The sequence below is a fragment of the Typopeltis vanoorti genome, chromosome 5 (assembly GCF_054136105.1).
Source record: "Typopeltis vanoorti isolate ZY-2024b chromosome 5, IOZ_Tvanoo_1.0, whole genome shotgun sequence".
Lineage (NCBI taxonomy): Eukaryota > Metazoa > Arthropoda > Arachnida > Uropygi > Thelyphonidae > Typopeltis > Typopeltis vanoorti.
This window is the reverse complement of record NC_143553.1, coordinates 5894894-5913880: the sequence shown is the minus strand read 5'-3', so window position 1 is coordinate 5913880 and position 18987 is coordinate 5894894. Positions and strand designations below refer to the sequence as shown.

Genomic DNA, 18987 nt, shown 5'->3' with positions numbered 1-18987 from the left:
CAACGCTACTTCCATGTTTTCTACTTTTTATTTTTAAGAGAACCAAGAACATCTCAGTTCTCTGTCTCCCCCCCCCCCCCCCATCTCCTGCTCCACACTCAACTGAACATCTTCCTTTTACATGTTGTCAAGCTCAATGATTAGAAAGATTTATAATTACCTGAACTCAAAACTTAAAAAGTGAAAGCTGTTTTCACCACAGCATATAAATAATGCAGAAATTCTCAAGTGCTAATTAACAATATCTGCCATGTGATTGTCTATTTCTTGGCTTCCATCTGCTTCAAGATGACTGCATTCTGCTTCCTCATACAATTAGATTCATTTTTTGCAATGTTTATGTAATAGGCCTTGTTGATAGCCTATTCAAAGTATTCTTCTCTTCTGATGAAGAATATCAGTCTATTTTTGATTTAATACTATAATACCAAAATTTGATATTATAAGATTTATAATATATAATATAAAATTCACTCTGACCAGGCAGAATTGGTGTAGTCCAAGTTAAGTCTAGGTCTGAGTGAAAATCCTTCTTTTTCTTTCTTTGCTAACAGTACTATACAGGGTGTTCGGGATAAATTTGACATATTTATAATTAATTATATTTTTTCGTAAGTTACATGTATTAACACACACTTCTCTTCATTTAAAAGTTTGGACCCTTCTTCATTCATATACAAGATGTCAGAAAGGATGGATAGCTGGAACCCACCTGAATCATGGAAGAGAATAACTTGTATCATGATGATTCGTGCCCGCCATCAAAATAAGGATATTACGACTGCTGCCCAATGCCCCTGAATACAGTAAAAACAATCAGGCATGAACTAGAGACTTGCAATGGTGACTACGAGGATGTAGCAAGAAGAAAGATCCCTAGCAGACGATCTGATTGCGTTCGTACAGCAGAATTCCTCGCAAATCTGCAGGAACAGGTGTTGAAGAACCCTGGCATTGGAATTCGGGCTTTGTTCGTGGAGTTGCTAACTGTAGTCAAGCCCTGGATAACAAGGGTAGCCAATGGTAGGCTGTATGTATGGCAGCAGGATTCGGCCCCTTGCCACACCTCTGGAAAAAGTCAAAAATGGTTGTCTGAAAATTTCTACGACTTCACCAGTCCAAATGTTTGGCCTCCAAACTCCCCAGACCTTAACCCCATGGATTATTTTGTATGGGGCGCAGTTGAAAAAGACACCAATCGCACTTCCAGTAATACAAAAGCCCAGTTAATGGATAAAATTAAAACAGTTTTTGCGGCACTTCCCAGGGAGACTGTAGCATCAGCTTGTTCGAGGTTCCGAAGCAGGATTGAAGCTGTGATCGATGCTAATGGTGGTTATTTTGAGTAAATCTTGTTGATAGTATTGTAATTAACTCTGCCTGTAATGTTTTTTGTCAATTCATTAAATTTAATAGATACAAAGAAGATTTTCTTTTTCCTTACGAAACTGTCAAATTTATCCCGAACACCCTGTATATACACACACACACGGGCTGATGAGCTAAACCATAAACTCGATACTATATGGACTACAAATGGGAAAATAACGTGCAACATATAGTGATGACGTTTCCACAAATAGTGTTTTAGTAAGCCTGGTAAAGTACTGCTGCCCATTAAAGCATACCTTTTCCAGTTGGAGAAAATCTCAACCAGACCTCAAGGTATATGCTGGCTACTACCTTGCTTAACCACCTTACCGGCCATTATGGATCAAATACGCATCCTTATACGTTTTGTATCCATCATATATATCAATGTAATATCAATGGTATTACAATTTTAATATGCACTTCGCATCCATGATAAACTGGACGTATATATACATCTTGGCCGGTAGCATGGTTAATGCAGACTTGAAGTGGCAATAGTCACTTCAGGTCTGCAATAAGCAATGTAGAAATAAGAAAGAAAACCTCTGGCTGTGTTTCACTCTTCCTCCCAGAAACATCCCATGTCATGCAGATGATATATTTCAGGAACATACCAATGTAGGGAACACAACAGAGTAGTTTTACAGACCAAATGCTGGATACTAGATGAGACCAATCTAATGGTAATGTGTCATGATGTTTCCTGAAAAGTTGGGGAATAATTGTGCTATCACTCTGTGAGATCATGCCTAAATTAATAGCACAATCTGGCAGTCCAGACTAGGAGGAGAGGAGGCACTATCAAGACCATACTATGATCTGGAGACAGTGTTCTATGTGTAAGATATGTTTGTGAGCCTTTCGTCCTTATACAGCATGTTTTTACTCTAACTTTTCTCCATTATCAACTATAAGAGGACTCTCAAATAATTACAGTGTGGATTAAACTCATGAACAACAAAAAATGTACTTTTAATTTTTCAGGAAATGACGTTTACTAGAATATTAATTATAAAAAACTTTAATACCTTCCTATATTTCACACCGTTATACTGCTATCTTCAGGGATCACACAAAACAATATGTGCATCCAGGCACTAACACGGCTGAATCAAGCTGAAGAAAAGCAGTAGAAGCCAGGCCTAGACTCCTAAATGGTGTCCCCTAGTGGGCTTAAATTGGGTTGTCTCGGCCGTTGGGATGACGATCTTAAAATGTCGTTGTCGTCTAAGCAATTCGGGTATAGGCTTTTTATGTCCTGTTCTGCAGAAAAAGTTCATCTTTCCACCTTAATCTTGGATGTTCGCAGTCTCTTCTTCCTGTAGGTTTATATTTAAATGCTAGTTTGGGAATCCTATTGTTATTCATCTTTTCAATGTGATGTAGCCAATTTTGCTGATATTCTTCTATTTCTTGTATGATGTTTTTTGTATCTAATAGTTATTTTATTTCTATATTTTTCTTTTTATCTAACCTAGTGAATCCCAGGAGAGGTCTTAGAAACTTCATCTGTGCTGCTTCCAGTCTTTGTTTCAGAATCCAGGTTTCACTTCCAAATTTGAGAGATAGTTTAGAGGTCATATTATATAATCTTAATTGAGCTTCTTTAGTCATTTGTTTTCCAAAATTTCTTTTAATTATGCCATTCATTCTATTGTAAATTTGTAGTCTTGCTTCAAATGGTGAATCAGTATTGTGTTGCGAGATTATATTTCCCAAGTATTTGAATTCTGTAACTTGTTTTATTATTTTATTGTTAAGCATAATTTTTGACTTTTTGAATGGTGTTTCCACACATTGCCATAGCTTTTGTTTTTTTCATTTTTTTTTTTTTGCTATTTCATTTAGATGGTTAATTGCAAATTTGGAGTTTATCTTCTGAATTTGAAATTAGTACTTGATCATCTGCATAAAGTATTGTATTTAGCTGTATATTATTTGCTAGTTTAACTCCATCTTTGAAAGTTGTTTTCCATTCTTTTAGGATTCTGTTTATATAACTGTTGAATATGATTGGGGATAAGCCACAATCTTGTCTTACTCTTTTATTTATAGTTATAGGTTCTGATAATGTTCCATCTGCAAATTTGTTACAAATTTTTGTTTCTCTGTATAGACTTTTTATTGCATTAATTAATTGAGGAGGTATTTTATCATCTTGTAATATTCTCCAGAGTAGATTTCTGTTCAAGTTATCATATGCCTTTTCATAGTCAATAAATAGAAGAAAAGTGGGGAGATTAAATTTTTTCTTTTTTCTATGATCTGTTGCATTGTGAAAGAGGCATCTATCTGTGCATCCTCTTCTAAAACCACACTGTTCTTCTTCTAAATAATTTTCTGTATATTTAATTAGTCTGTTCTTTAAAATGTTGCATATAGTTTAGAAACTTCATATTTAAAGAGCTCAACGCATATTCCATCCAGGCCTGGGCTTTTTCTACTTGAGTTTTTGAATTATTTTTCTAATTCTTCCATTGCTATTTCTTCTGTACTTTCCTGTGTATTGATAGCTTCAATTTTGTGAGTTTTGTCATTGTTTTGTATTTCTTGTTTTTCATTCCACAATGTTTTATAGTGTTCTATCCAATCTGCTTTGGCAATCGGATTATTTCTTAATTGGTCATTTTCTGCTTTTTATACTTGCCTGAAAATTTTAAAGCCTGAATGGCAAGGAAATGGAGCTAGCTGAGGAATTAGATAAGTACCAGATCAACATAATGGGGATGACTGAAACAAAAAAGACAAAAACTGGTGAGATCTTTCTGAGCAATAAATACAAAATGTTATATTCAGGCAATGACAATCAAGGAAAAGAAGGAGTAGCCATAGTATTCAACACTAAATATGAGGCTAATCTTCTTGAATGGCAGTCAGTCTCAAGTAGCGTGATGTCAGCAAATTTCAGAATGGGGAACTGGACAATGAGACTTATTTGGGCCTATGGTCCCACAGAAGGTTCTGCTACGGTAGAAGTTGAGGAATTTTTTGAGGCTTTAGAGAACGCAACTGACACAATGAAAAAGGAAAAGTTGGTCCTTGTTGGGGATCTAAATAGCATAGTAGGAAATGATTGTCAGACATACAAAAATATTTTCGGAAAATTTGGAGAAAAGAGCAAAGCTAATAATAATGGCAAATACTTGTTGGAATTCTGCTCAGGACATGGACTGGTTATTACTAACACCATGTTCCAACATAAAAATGTGCACAAATTCACAGGGAGAGAAGAGGCAAGGAATAAGAAAAGTATCATTGACTATGTTATTATTGATAGTGATGTTTTCTCCCTGGTGCAGGATACCACACTGTACACAGGATTTGAAATTGGAAGTGATCACTATTTAGTCTTGAGCAGGATAAAATTGAATTTCACATTGAAAAGAATAACATGTAAGAAAGTTTTAAAGCGAATAAAAGTTGAGCAGCTCTCAGATCTGAACTGTAGACTAAAATACACAAAGATTATTGAAGAAAAAATAAAAGAGTTTGAGAACAGGAACCAAACCTTGGAGATTCAGTGGCATGCCTTGAAGGATTCAGCCAGAGAAACATGTGGCGAGATTGTCTGCAAGGATAGAAAAATCAGAACTCCATGGTGGACAGAGGAAGTTAAAGAGGCAGTGAAAGCATATCAAAAGTTCTTGGCAAATAAGTCAGCTTTTACTCTTACAGAATACAGAGATAGATGTAAGAAAGCTAAACACAGTGCAAAACTAGCTAAACAAAAGTCATGGGAGGACTTTGGCAAGAACATAGAAAATAAATATCAAGAATTTGGCAAAATATTCTGGAGGTTGTTGAAGAAGCCTAGAAATGGAGGAAAGAGTGCTGTTAAAGGACTTCGAGATGATAAAGGTGACATGAAAACAGGAGAAAAAGATATCCTTGAAGTATGCAGTAATTACTACAAAAAATTGCTAAATGAAACAAGCAGTGATAACACAGTGGTAAAAAACAACACTGACAAGGCATGCAGTCAAGAATACATATCCATGCTTGAAGTAGAAAAAAACTATCAAAGGCTTGAAATGTGGAAAGGCTGCAGGAGCAGATGATAATCTACCAGAAATGCTGAAGTATGGTGGTGGTATAAAAGTCTTACAGTGGCTGCACTGCATAGTTCAGAAGTCCTGGACAGAGGGATGAATTCCCGACGACTGGAGTAGAGTTCTCATAGTACCCATATATAACAAGGAAAATAAAACTGGATGTGAGAATTACAGAGGTATTTCCCTACTGAGTTTTCTTGGTAAGATTTATGCAAGTATACTCGAGAAATGGTTGAGAAGAATTGTGGAAGAAAAGCTTGGTGAAGAACAAGCTGGATTCAGATCAAATAGAAGCTGTCAGATAGTTGAAAAATCATGGGAATATAATAAATATCTGTATTTAACTTTTGCCGATCTGGAAAAGGCATATGACAAGGTGCCAAGAGAGAAGCTATTCAATACGCTACAGCTATATGATGTCAATGGGGCATTATATCAAGCAATACTTAGTCTTTATTTGAGTTGTAAGTCAGCTGTTAGAATTGAAGGAAGTATAGGAAGATGGTTTAATGTTAAATCTGGTGTCAGACAAGGATGTACATTATCCCCCCTGTTACTGATTATCTATATGGATCACATTATGAAAGAAAGTATTAAACCTGATATCAAAATTGGATATCAGGTTTAATAAAAGAGCTGACATTGGATATGTTAATATCAGCTCTTTGCTTTATGCAAATGATGTTATACTTCTAAATAAATCCACTACAAGTCTGAAAGATTCTCTGACTAAATTGAATAACTGTTGTAATAGATATGGTATGAAGGTCAGCAATAAAAAGACAAAGACAATGAAAATAGGCAGAATCATTGAAAATGTCGATTGTTGTGAATGGAGAACCTGTGGAACAAGTAAAACATTTCAGCTACTTGTATGTGATTTTAGTGAAGATGGTAAGTTAAATACGGAAATAGACAACAGAATCAACAAAGCTGGTATGGTGGGAAGTCAATTGAATAAATTCATATGCAATAAGAGAGAAATTAGTCGGAACACTAAATCAGCTGTATACAAGACAGTGTTCAAACCAATTTTAACTTATGGATCTGAGAGCTGGGTCAGAAGTAAAACACTTGACCAAAGACTAGAGACTGCAGATATGAGAGTCCTGAGAAAGATTAGACATCAATGGCAATATCAGATATTAGGAAAGAACTTGACATTATCAGCATCCGGGAATGCGTTAGCAGAGCTAATTTCAGGTGGTATGGTCACTTAAAGAGAAGGGGCAAGGAAAGATCAGCAAAACAAGTGTTCTCTGCCAGGTTGGCAGGAAAACGACCCACAGGAAGACCAAGATATAGGTGGATTGATACGGTACAAAGTGCCTTAGAGGATAGAAATATAAGATCTGATAATGCTGGAGTCTTGACAAGTAACAGACTGATTTGGAGGAAAATTGTAGATAGGAAGTTAGTAATGATGTAAATTTTTCATGTAGTACTATCATATCCTGTACACCCCTTGAGGGTACATGGCAGGAATTTGATGATGAAAATTTTAAAACCTATTCTTTGTGGTCCAGTGATATCCTGCTCTAATGATTTAACATATTTACAACAATCTTCTCTGTGCATACTTCTGGAAAGCTTTCTGACTTCAGCACATTGTTTTTTATATTCTATATAGTCAGCAGTGTTTTTACTCTGCAGATAGATTTTAAAAGCCTGTTTTTTCCTTTCGATTAATTCCTTTAAGTAATCATTCCAGCTTCTGAGCCATTTTTGTTTTTCCTTGATTTGTATCCTAAACTTTCTTCTGCTGCTTTTAATATAGTTTCCTTTATATTTTTCCAGTCAGTTTCAATATTGTTTATGGTTGGTTTTATTTTATCTCTTATTCTGCTTTTATATAAGTTGTCCGATACTCTCCTGTTCTAGGAGGTGAATTTTAAACTGTTTATTAGATGTTGGTTCATTATCTTTTTTTCTTTTGATGTGGTTCTTTTTATGAATTCAAATCTGTTTTCAACTAACATGTGATCATTATCAATTTTTCTCCCTCTAAAAACCCTTGTATCCTTGATATTATTATTTAGTTTGGTGTTAATAATAATGTAATCTATTATTGATTTAGTTCCTCTTGCTTCCCATGTGTACTCGTGTATATTTTATGCCTATAGTATTGCTGATTTTTAGACTGTTAAATAAGCAGAAGTCTCTCAATAAAATTCCATTGTTACTGATTACTGATTCTCCCTCTGATCCAATGCATCCTGTTATTGGGTTTCCCATTCTAGCATTGAAATCTCCCATCAAGATTTGCTTCATTTTTATTTGTTTATTAAATACATTCCTGGAGTTTTCTGTAAGATTCTTCTGTGTTTTCCTCTTTTCCCTCTACTGGTGCATAAATTCCGAAAATATTGAAATGTTTGATTCATAATTTTCATTCTAACTTTGATTATTCTGTCTGATACCCAAGTATAATCTGAACTTTTGTTTTTTCCATTTTTTATTAATACAAATTACAACCCCAGATGAAGCCCATTTGTCCTCTGCAACTCCAGAGAAGATAATGACAATCTTCCAGAATTTGAGTTCCCTTCTTTTTTGTCTCAGTTATTGCTGCTATATCAATGTTTATTTTTTAGTTCTCTGTTTAGCTCATCAATTTTGTGTACGATTCCACGGACATTCCAAGTAGCTATAGTTATTATTTCTGGGAAAACGCCCATGTTACTCCTCTTAAAAACTATTATTTTTATGGCTATTTTGCTGCTTTTGTTTAGGAATGTCCTTTTTTAACATCATTGGCTTTTTACTCGAGAATTCTTAGGGCACTGCAGATGTATTTTGGAGACAAATATATGTAGCATAATAGAAGAAAATTAGCACATACCTTTTCTTGGATGTTGTTGTCTGTCTTCTTTCTGCAGTGTGCATACTTCTGCTGTTATGGTGTGGAAAGGGGATTGGGGGGGGGGGGGACCTTAGGCAATTTGGAAGAATTAATTTGAAAAAACCAGTTTTTTTTTAATATAATATATACATATTATTTTTAAGGGTGGGCAGAGCACTTTTTTAACAGGGTGGGAAAAAGATGAAAAAGGAGGCTGAAAATAGAAACTGTTTTTTAGAGGAAGGGGGAAAGGTTTATGGGAAAAGGGGGCCGGGGAGAGGGTTGACGGGGTGCAAGTTGTTTCAACCGTGTGGGTCATCGTCTGAACTCATGGAGGAAGTGGATGCTATGTCGTGTCGGCTTGATGATTTTGCCTTTGAAGTGTTTGTGTTATCACCTATTGGTCAGAGTTGTGACTTAATTTTTATGTCGTGGAGCTTCCAACACTTTGAGATTATGTAGAGTCGGTGGACATTGATTGAGTTCTCGTCACATTTTATGGCTATTGTTTCGTTGTCTTGTCTATTATGATGGCTTTGTTGATTTGCAGGGTATGTTTACTCCCTTGAACAGAAACATACTCGCATTGTTTCGTTGTCTATGTATTATGATGGCCTTATCGATTTGCAGGGTATGTTTCTGTTCAAGGGGGTGGACATACCCCACAAATCAACAAAACCATCATAATACATAGACAACGAAACAATGCGAGTATGTTTCTGTTTAAGGGAGTAAACATACCCTGCAAATCAACAAAGCCATCATAATAGACAAGACAACGAAACAATAGCCATAAAATGTGACGAGAACTCAATGTCCACCAACCCTACATAATCTCAGGGTGTTGGAAGCGCCACAACATAAAAATTAAGTCACAACTCTGACCACAAGGTGATAACACAAACACTTCAAAGGCAGAAACACCAAGCCAACACGACATAGCATCCACTTCTTCCATGAGTTCAGACTTTCACCCCGTCAACCCTCTCCCCGACACCCTTTTTCCATAAACCCTTCCCCTTCCTCTAAAATACAGTTTCTATTTTCAGTCCCCTTTTTCATCTTTTCCCATCGTACAAAAAAAGCACTCGGCCCACCCTTAAAAATAATATATGTATATATTATAATAAAAAAACCCAGTTTTTTCAAATTAATTCTACCACATTGCCTAAGTCCTCCCCCCCCCTCCCTTTTCCACACCATAACAGCAGAAGTATGCACACTGCAGAAAGAAGACAGGCAACAACATCCAAGAAAAGGTATGTGCTAATTTTCTTCTATTATGCTACATATATTTGTCTCAAAAATACATCTGCAATGTCCCAAGGATTCTTGAGTAAAAAGCCAATGACATTAAAAAGGGACACTCTTAAACAAAAGCAGGTAAAATAGCTGTAAAAATAAAAATTCCAAGTAGCTATTTTTAATTTCCCAAAGAGAAGTCCCTGTCCATTAGCCGGGTCAATTCCGATAAAATCCATCCCATTTTTCTTCTTCAGAGCTTTGCGAGTAATTGTAAATTTCTCCGGGACAGGCTACCAACCTTTTGCAGGATGAGTTTGGTGGTGCGACTGCCACTTTAAGGCCTCAAAACCTGCCTTTTGGGAGGGAAAGCAGACTCCCACTGCGAATCTTAAAATGTATAATCCCCGAATTTGGGGTAGTCTCATGCATCCAAATTTGTTGAGGTTTGGAAAGTTTATCAGAGCTGAGGCAGATCCAACAAATAGTCTTTCATACTTGCATTTGCCATGGTGTAATAGAGTGGCCTTCTTCCAGTATACCCTGTGGTGGGTGTCCAAAGCATAGTCAGCAGGTCTTGATGTGGTCCTTATGTTCAGATATCCTGATATTGGCTGTCTTGCCTGTTTGGTCATAGTAGGACAGTTTGCAACTGCAGGGGACTTGGTGTACTCCTGGTAGGTCTAAGGAATGTGGCTGGTCTCTGTAACTGGTTGTAAGGGCACATTTCCTTAGGATTTTTGTTAATTTTTCAGATGTGCCCTGGATATATGGAATGGTGATAGATTTTGCATAATCTCTGCTTTTAAGGGGAGGGAGGGGTGGTTGTAGCCATTGACTAAGAAAGTGTTAAGGATATAGTCAAGTTCAGTAGTTAGGGCACGGTTATCAGAACTGATTCATTTTGCCCTGTTGTACAGTGTTTTCGTAATCCCATATTGTTGGGATGGTAGGGGGGGAGTTGCGACTGCTGGTCAATGTATCTACCTGCATGTGTAGCTTTTCTGTAAACAGAGAATGCCAGGGATCCATCAGGCTTATGTATAATCAGAGTATCTAGGACTGCTGTTGTTTTCCTTTTCCCAGGTAAATTGGATCCTGGGTTGCTAATTGTTTAGATTCAATTCACCATGAGCTCAGGCTATTTTGTTTGGGAAGAAAAATTCTACAAATAGATAGAGGAGACAGCCATGGGTTCTCCACTCATTTCACACCTGGCCAACTTCTTTATGGTGTTGTGTCCTGAATAAGCATTAAAAAGGTTTATATTAAAATATTCAGGTCGTCATCATCATCATCAAATTCCTGCCATGTACCATCAAGGGGTGTACAGGATATGACAGTACTACATGAAAAAATTACATCTTTACTAACTTCCTATCTACAATTTTCCTCCAAATCAGTCTGTTACTTGTCAAGACTCCAACATTATCAGATCTTATATTTCTATCCTCTAAGGCACTTTGTACCGTATCAATCCACCTATATCTTGGTCTTCCTCTGGGTCGTTTTCCTGCCAACCTGGCAGAGAACACTTTTTTGCTAATCTTTCCTCGCCAATTCTGTTTAAGTGACCATACCACCTGAGATTAGCTCTGCTAATGCATTCCTGGATGCTGACAATGTCAAGTTCTTTCCTAATATCCTCATTTTTCATATGATATTGGCATTGATGCCATCTGTTCACACCTCTCATATCTGCGGTCTCTAGTCTTTGGTCAAGTGTTTTACTTCTGACCCAGCTCTCAGATCCATAAGTTAAAACTGGTTTGAACACTGTCTTGTATACAGCTAATTTAGTGTTCCGACTAATTTCTTTCTTATTCCATATGAATTTATTCAGTTGACTTCCCACCATACCAGCTTTGCTGATTCTGTTGTCTATTTCTATATTTAATTTACCATCTTCAGTAAAAATCGTGCCTAAGTAGCTGAAATGTTTTACTTGTTCCACAGGTTCTCCATTCACAACACAGTTGACATTTTCAATGATTCTGCCTATTTTCATTGTCTTTGTCTTTTTATTGCTGATCTTCATACCATATCTATTACAACAGCTATTCAATTTAGTCAGAGAATCTTGCAGACTTGTAGCGGATTTATTTAGAAGTATAACATCATCCGCATAAAGCAAAGAGCTGACATTAACATCTCCAATTTTGATATCAGGTTTAATACCACTTTCCTTCATAATGTGATCCATAGAGATAATGAATAACAGAGGGGATAATGTACATTCTTGTCTCACACCAGATTTAACATTAAACCAAATTCCTGTACTTCCTTCAACTCTAACTGCTGACTTACAACTCAAATAAAGACTAAGTATTGCTTGATATAATGCCCCATTGACACCATATAACTGCAGCATATTGAATAGCTTCTCTCTTGGCACCTTATCATATGCCTTTTCCAAATCGACAAATCTTAAATACAGATCTTTGTTATATTCCCATGCTTTCTCGACTATTTGTCATAAAGTGAAGATCTGATCCTGACAGCCTCTGTTTGGCCTGAATCCAGCTTGTTCTTCACCAAGCTTTTCTTCCACAATTTTTCTCAACCGTTTCTCAAGTATACTTGCATAGATCTTGCCAGGAACGCTCAGTAGGGAAATACCTCTGTAATTCTCACATTCAGTTTTATTTCTCTTTTTATATATGGGTACTATTAGAGCTCTACTCCAATCATCGGGAATTCGTCCCTCTGTCCAGGCTTTCTGAACTATGCAGTGCAGCCACTGCAAGACTTTTATACCACCATACTTCAGCATTTCTGGTCGAATATCATCTACTCCTGCTGCCTTTCCACATTTCAAGCCTTTGATGGCTTTTTCTACTTCAAGTATGGATATGTATTCCTGACTGCATGCCTGTTCTGTGTTTTTTTTATCACTGTGCTGTCATCACTGCTTGTTTCATTTAGCAGTTTTTCAAAATAATTACTCCATACTTCAAGGATATCTTTTTCTCCCGTTTTCTTGTCACCTTTATCATCTCTAACTCCTTTTACAGCACTCTTTCTTCCATTTCTAAGCTTCTTCAACTTCTTTTCTCCAGAATATCTTACCACCTTCTTCATATTTATTTTCTATGTTCTTGCCAAAGTCCTCCCATGACTTTTGTTTAGCTAGTTTTACACATGTTTAGCTTTCTTACATTTGTCTCTGTATTCTCTAAGAGCACAAGCTGACTTATTTGCCAGGAACTTTTGATATGCTTTCTTCTTTTCCTTCACTACCTCCTCTTTAACTTCCTGTGTCCACCATGGAGTTCTGATTTTTCTATCCTTGCAGACAACCTGACCACATGCCTCTCTGGCTGAATCAATCAGGGTTTTCTTCAGGGCTTACCACTGAATCTCCAAGGTTTGGTTTCTGTTCTCAAACTCTTTTATTTTTTCTTCAATAATCTTTGTGTATTTTAGTCTACAGTTCACATCTGAGAGCTGCTCAACTTTTATTCGCTTTAAAACTTTCTTACATGTTATTCTTTTCAATATGAAATTCAATTTTATCCTGCTCAAGGCTAAATAGTGATCGATTCCAATTTCAAATCCTCTGTACACTCTGGTGTCCTGCACCAGGGAGAAAACATCACTATCAACAATAACATAGTCAATGAGACTTTTCTTATTCCTAGCCTCTTCTCTCCATGTGAATTTGTGCACATTTTTATGTTGGAACATGGTGTTAGTAATAACCAGTCCATGTCCTGAGCAGAAATCCAACAGATATTTGCCATTATTATTAGCTTTGCTCTTTTCTCCAAATTTTCCCAAAATATTTTTGCATGTCTCACAATCATTTCCTACTCTGCTATTTAGATCCCCAAATATTCAGGTCACAACATTAATTCTACTCAGGCAGAGAACATGGAACGTTGGCAATAGAAAAAATAAATTGTTTGTGAACACAAGTCAAGATAAGGTTTAAGGAATTGTATAAAATTGTATAAAGTGTTTAAATATAATCTGTATTAAGTGTGGGCCTGATAATAGAAATCCATGTAAGCTGGCAAAAATCCGTTTGGAAAACCAGCCTCTTGCACTGAAATAGTAAAGCCTGTGAGTCAGGGCTCAAAGGTCACTTTTACCATCCTGCATTATATAAGTATTGGAAAGGGAAACCTAATTCCAGGAATAGGAGGCAGACACACGTGCAAAAAATTAATAGAGGGAGCTAATGAGATTGACGTGGACACACGTGACCGAGTTGGCGCGTGTCGCAAATATCGAGATTTAATGAGAGGAGAAAATGAAACAAAAAGGCCTTGCATGAAGAAGCCTGATCTTTTTTTTTTCCTGGATTCCTGATCTCTCGGAGTGGTCCTGCTCGTCGTAGGAGGGAAGTTTCTGGCCAGTCGCGGAAGGCACTTAGTTTGTCAATTGTAGCGTTCGTATTGGGCCAAGCTATGTCCGTGTTCTAGGATAGCTGTGATGTTGTCGTATGACGGAGGGACTAAATTCAGCCGTCCATTCAAGGCGACGTTACCATGCCACCTCCCATGTTTCCCTCGAAGATTCTACTCGCACAGATCTACGGAAGATATCCTCCAAAGCGATTACATTTGAAGGCCTTGATGATTAGACAAGGCGGGAACAAGTTTTAAGAGCTCAAGGACAGAAATGGTAATGTAGATTTTGAAATACTAATTCCAGTTGTAAGAAGAGAGTGAATTTTCTGTGTGAACGTTTAAATTGGACTGAACTTAAAGGACTGTAAGAGTAGCCTACAACTAGATAAGCGTCCGAGACAGTGTTAAGAATTGTTTGCCCAAGAGGCCGAATAGATACAAGATCATGTTAAACTAAAAGTGTAATTGTGCTGATGTGTTCACTGATAGCCGCGTGTATCCGAATGGCTTAATGATAATCTATAAATTGTATTTTATGATTGTATTTAAGGTTATTAAGATTTAGTATGTGTGATAAGTACAAGTTAATTAGAGCTTTTGATTCGAGTTGAGTGCAACCATATTATCCTGTTTTGAAATATATTATAGTGTATCACCTTAAAGCTAATTAAATTGTTTCATTCATGTACTTGCCTGATCTGCCTATATTATATGAATTCAAAACTACCGCTCATAAAAATAACAACGAACCAAGCGGGATAAACCCATGAATACTAATGCAATAAGTAAGCCGCGACTGTAAGAAAGAAAAGGACAAGTGAGGGGGAGAAAATTTTATGCTTGATCAAATAATCATTAACTCTCTAAAGGAGTCACCCTGAACAAGAATCCTTTCTACCTAGGTATTAGCTGGCGCAGCATAAATATAAATGTGTTAATACTTATAGGGTGAACTTCTTCAGATTGTTTGTTTAGGACATAGAGAGGCCAATAGGACTGCAAAGCACTGAAGGAGAGAATATTTGATTGTAGAGTTTAAATTATAAGGGATAAATGTGTATAAGTAAGGTACAGTGTTAGACGAGTTTTGAATTTAAGAAAGGTAGGATGTTGGATTAGTTAAGAAAGGGCAGATAACAACTAATTAAATAACTAATTAAAAAAAAAAAGCAAATAAAATAAGAAAAGGTCTCAACATAAATGGTGTAGCTGGTAGGATAAAGGAAAGATATAAAACAATAGAAGTTAATCTAAACGATTAGAGTACAAACGTATTATAACAAGTAAGTAGAGAGATAAATATTATAAGACACGTCGCAACAATGGAGATCTTTGAAGAAAGAGTTTTAAACTCTGCTCCACATAAACCCACTGTCTTGCTATGCTACGTAGATGATGTGTTTTCCAGGCCTTGTGTCTAAACAAGGCCTGGAAAACACATCACTGGGGTGTTGATTGTTTAACACACCGAAACAATCAACACCCCAGGATTCAACACATAAGCTTATCTACCAGAACCACAAAAAAACATTTTCACAGTCATTGTGGTCTTAATATAAATGATATATACCACTACTTAAGACAATTTTAATGAGTAGCTATAACAATTAACATCCACCTTGACTATCTGTGAGAAAAAGCTGCACATTGCATAATTCCTTCATTTTCGATCTTCTCTAGCTCTAAATTTCTATGTCCTATTTTGTCGTATTCATCTGCTGCTGTTGCACTGCTCTCTAAATTGGATAACCACTCATCTATTTGAATATTTCTCTCTGAAGCTTCATTTTTTTACAGTTCAAATATTCACACAGTGAAGTCATCTTCCGGAATTTCAATGATCATAAATGAAAATGACCTTCCTTTCCAATTTCAATGACTAAGTTGGAAGAAACACAGAGGTGTTTACTTTAGCAAATAATGCAATAGTCCACCTATTTAGAATACCTTCAACATCCTTCCACCACCTTTGATCTTTTCCTTATCAGCTTTCCTTCAAAATATATTGCAGATGTCAGTTTTTCTTTTGTTAACTAAGACCTATATCCTCATCCAAGTTTCCTTTTCAATGAAATGTCCTTATCCAAGTTGCTCAGAGTCCTATTCTTTGGCACTGCAATAGTATCATATGACATAACCTCTAATTTCTACCTTTCTACAGCACCCACCAATGGCCTGAATCAATTTTTCTGCTCTGACCAAATAACTGAAAAACTTGCTGGAATGAAGTCTTCATCCTCCCCATTCCACTCAAAACCATTATCAAAACTTTTTTCCTCCAACAGATGTGCTTTACAGAAGTGGCTAAAACCATTCATGCAGCTTACATGATAATTTGCTACTGATGCAAAAAAACAAGCAATGACAAATTCTAATTTCTTCAAATTAATCAGTTATTTGTCAGATCTTGCATTTGTCTTCCAAATCACTACTTACTGCATCAACTCACGTAAATTTTGGTTTTTTCTCTGGGTCTTCTTCTTGCCATCAAATACCTGGTTTGCTAAACTTTCATTTTTTTTTTAATCAAACAACCATAGTAGGAATGATCACCTAAAATTTTGACAGGTTTTGCAGTTATCCTGCTTAATATAAGCTTTACAGCTTTGATGTAAAACTTTGGTCTTTTTCCAATGAAGTCTTACGTTGTCTAATAAAAATCGCATTTAGTATGCTTCTAAATGTACTTGTGCTGTCTCCCCATAATATGAGAGATTGCACAAGAAAGGAATTCTGTAAACACCTAAATAAAGATTTTTTTTTCTTCTTAAAATTAATTCTGTCACACCAAGAACTCTTGAAATAGAAGTCAATAAGAATATGTCTTTCCTGCCATTTTCATAAAAGACAGAAGTTTTTAATTTTCCCTGTGCAGCATGTCTTATGCTGCACAGGGTTTTCTGAAGTCTTATTAAAGCTACTTCTATCTCTACTGGTTAAAATTTCAATAATATATAACCACAAAAATAATAGATAACTATGTACCTCTTCCTCATTCTTATTAAGAATGACATATTGGAAGGGGAAACTCTGAAAATATCAAAAGGTTTATCTGAAAAGCCAGGCTTCAATGTCAAAAACCTTAAAGTCTCCTTCCCTCTGCTGATAAACTATTCACATTCTTCTACAAAAAAAGTAAATAAATAACATTCCTCCCCTTTCCCATACAGGTGCTGCCAGAATTCCTTGCTTATGTAGTCTTTCATTAATATTATGGGCAGACAGGTACATCTACAACAGATTCATTGAGAAGAGTACTAAAAATATATTCAAGTTCGGAGTGGAAAATATCTGGTCTTGCAAGCCACACCATTTCTACCACACAGCATTCACCGGAGAAAGTGTTCCATCAAAACTGCTTTTTGTTAGACAGTTGTGAAGCTCATATTCATCAAGCAGTTATCTGCCTGTTCCAACTCTAGCATGACACTGCAGATGCAAGAGAAAGCATTGCAAAATCTTTACTTGCACTTCATTTAGCAGTGAGTTTGAAGCCATCTTGTGTGGAGACTTAGAGGATCAAATACAAGGGTGATCTAAAACGTTCTCGGCCTAACAATGAAAAACGAATTTATAATTTCAAAATTATTTTCATTTTTCAACATAATTTCCCTTAAGACTAATATGTTTATTCCAGCGATGTTCCAGAACCATTATCCCATCTATGCAGTGGTTCTCAGTAAGATCTGCAAAACACCCCTCTACAGTTGCAATCACCTCTTGATTCGAAGATAAACACTGACCAGCGAGAATGAGTTTTAGTTTTGGGAAAAGATAGAAGTCAGAGGGAGCCAAATCTGGGGAATAGGGTGCATGTTCCAACAATCCATCCAAAAACGCCCTTCATGGGCACAGGTGCACCGTCCAGATGAAAGATGATTTTTTCTTCTGCAAACCGGGTCTTTTCTCACAAATTTTTTTCGTCTAGTCTGGTTAAAAGATCGGAATAATATTCCCTGGTTATTGTTTTACCCTTTTCAAGATAATTAATAAACAAAATGCCTTTAGCATCCCAAAAGACCGATGCCACAACCTTTCCTGCTGATGGAACTGACTTTGTCTTCTGTCCAATGTTTTGACTGCTGTTTGGATTTTGGTGTATAATAGTGAATCCAAGTCTCATTCATAGTAATAAATCGACACACGAAATCAGTTTTATTCTTGCTAAAATGCTCCAAGCACTGTTCAGAGATTTTCATGCGAGTGCATTTTTGATCTGTTGTGAGCAAGAGCGGCACCCATCTTGCACAAGCTTTTTCATTTGCAATTCTTCATGCAAAATATATCTTACACATTCTTTTGAAATGCCTATAGTCTCAGCAATTTCACGCACTTTGACTCGCGGGTCATTCAATAACACATTGTGCACTTGATCCATGATATTTAGTGTTGTTATACTTTTTGGACGTCCTTCACTGGATCATCTTCAAGGCTGGTACGGCCAGACTTGAAGATTTAAACTCAGCAACCCATTCCTTAATTGTCAAAAACGACCCATAAGCGTTTATGAACTTCGAAGGAATTTCTTTTGGCATTAAACCTTCTTTTACAAAGAATTTTATAACCGCACAATACTCAATTTTATCCATTTCAAGGGACACAGACAACACTTTTGCTCCAGACAGCTGTATAAAACAAACTACTTGATAGAATGACTTGCAATTTCATATGGATGCTTATGACAGATGTACCAACTTTGGGAAAAAAAAAAAAATTCCAATAGTGTTGCCAATCTATGATCGAAGCCGAGAACTTTTCAGGCCACCCTCCTATGTAGTGAGGTGTTGCTACAGACCTGGTGGTTCAGCTGCCGAAATGCATTGCCAATTTACCTGACAGATATTAAGTAATTATTATGGGTGATTTAAATTATCCAAACATTAAATGGGTGGAAGAGAAATCTCATGATAAGCAAAAAGAGAATTTATTGCAAGACAACCTTCTCAAGCCATAAATGAAAGAAGATACTCAAGATCAAAGCGTGCTAGATTTGAAAATAGCATCAGAAGGACTATCAGTTAAGAATGGAGAATTTTACCACCGGTTTGTGACAATCATCATGCTATACTTTTCTGGGAAGTAAATAATTATATAAATGTTCTAATTAGGACAGGTTACATGC

General features: G+C 36.3%; 1 protein-coding gene across 4 annotated transcripts in view; it reads right to left on the bottom strand.

Annotated features, from left to right (window-relative positions):
• The window catches only part of l(3)73Ah (polycomb group ring finger 3-like lethal (3) 73Ah), a 203041-nt gene that overhangs the window by 6672 nt on the left and 177382 nt on the right, over window positions 1-18987 (bottom strand). The window lies entirely within an intron of this gene.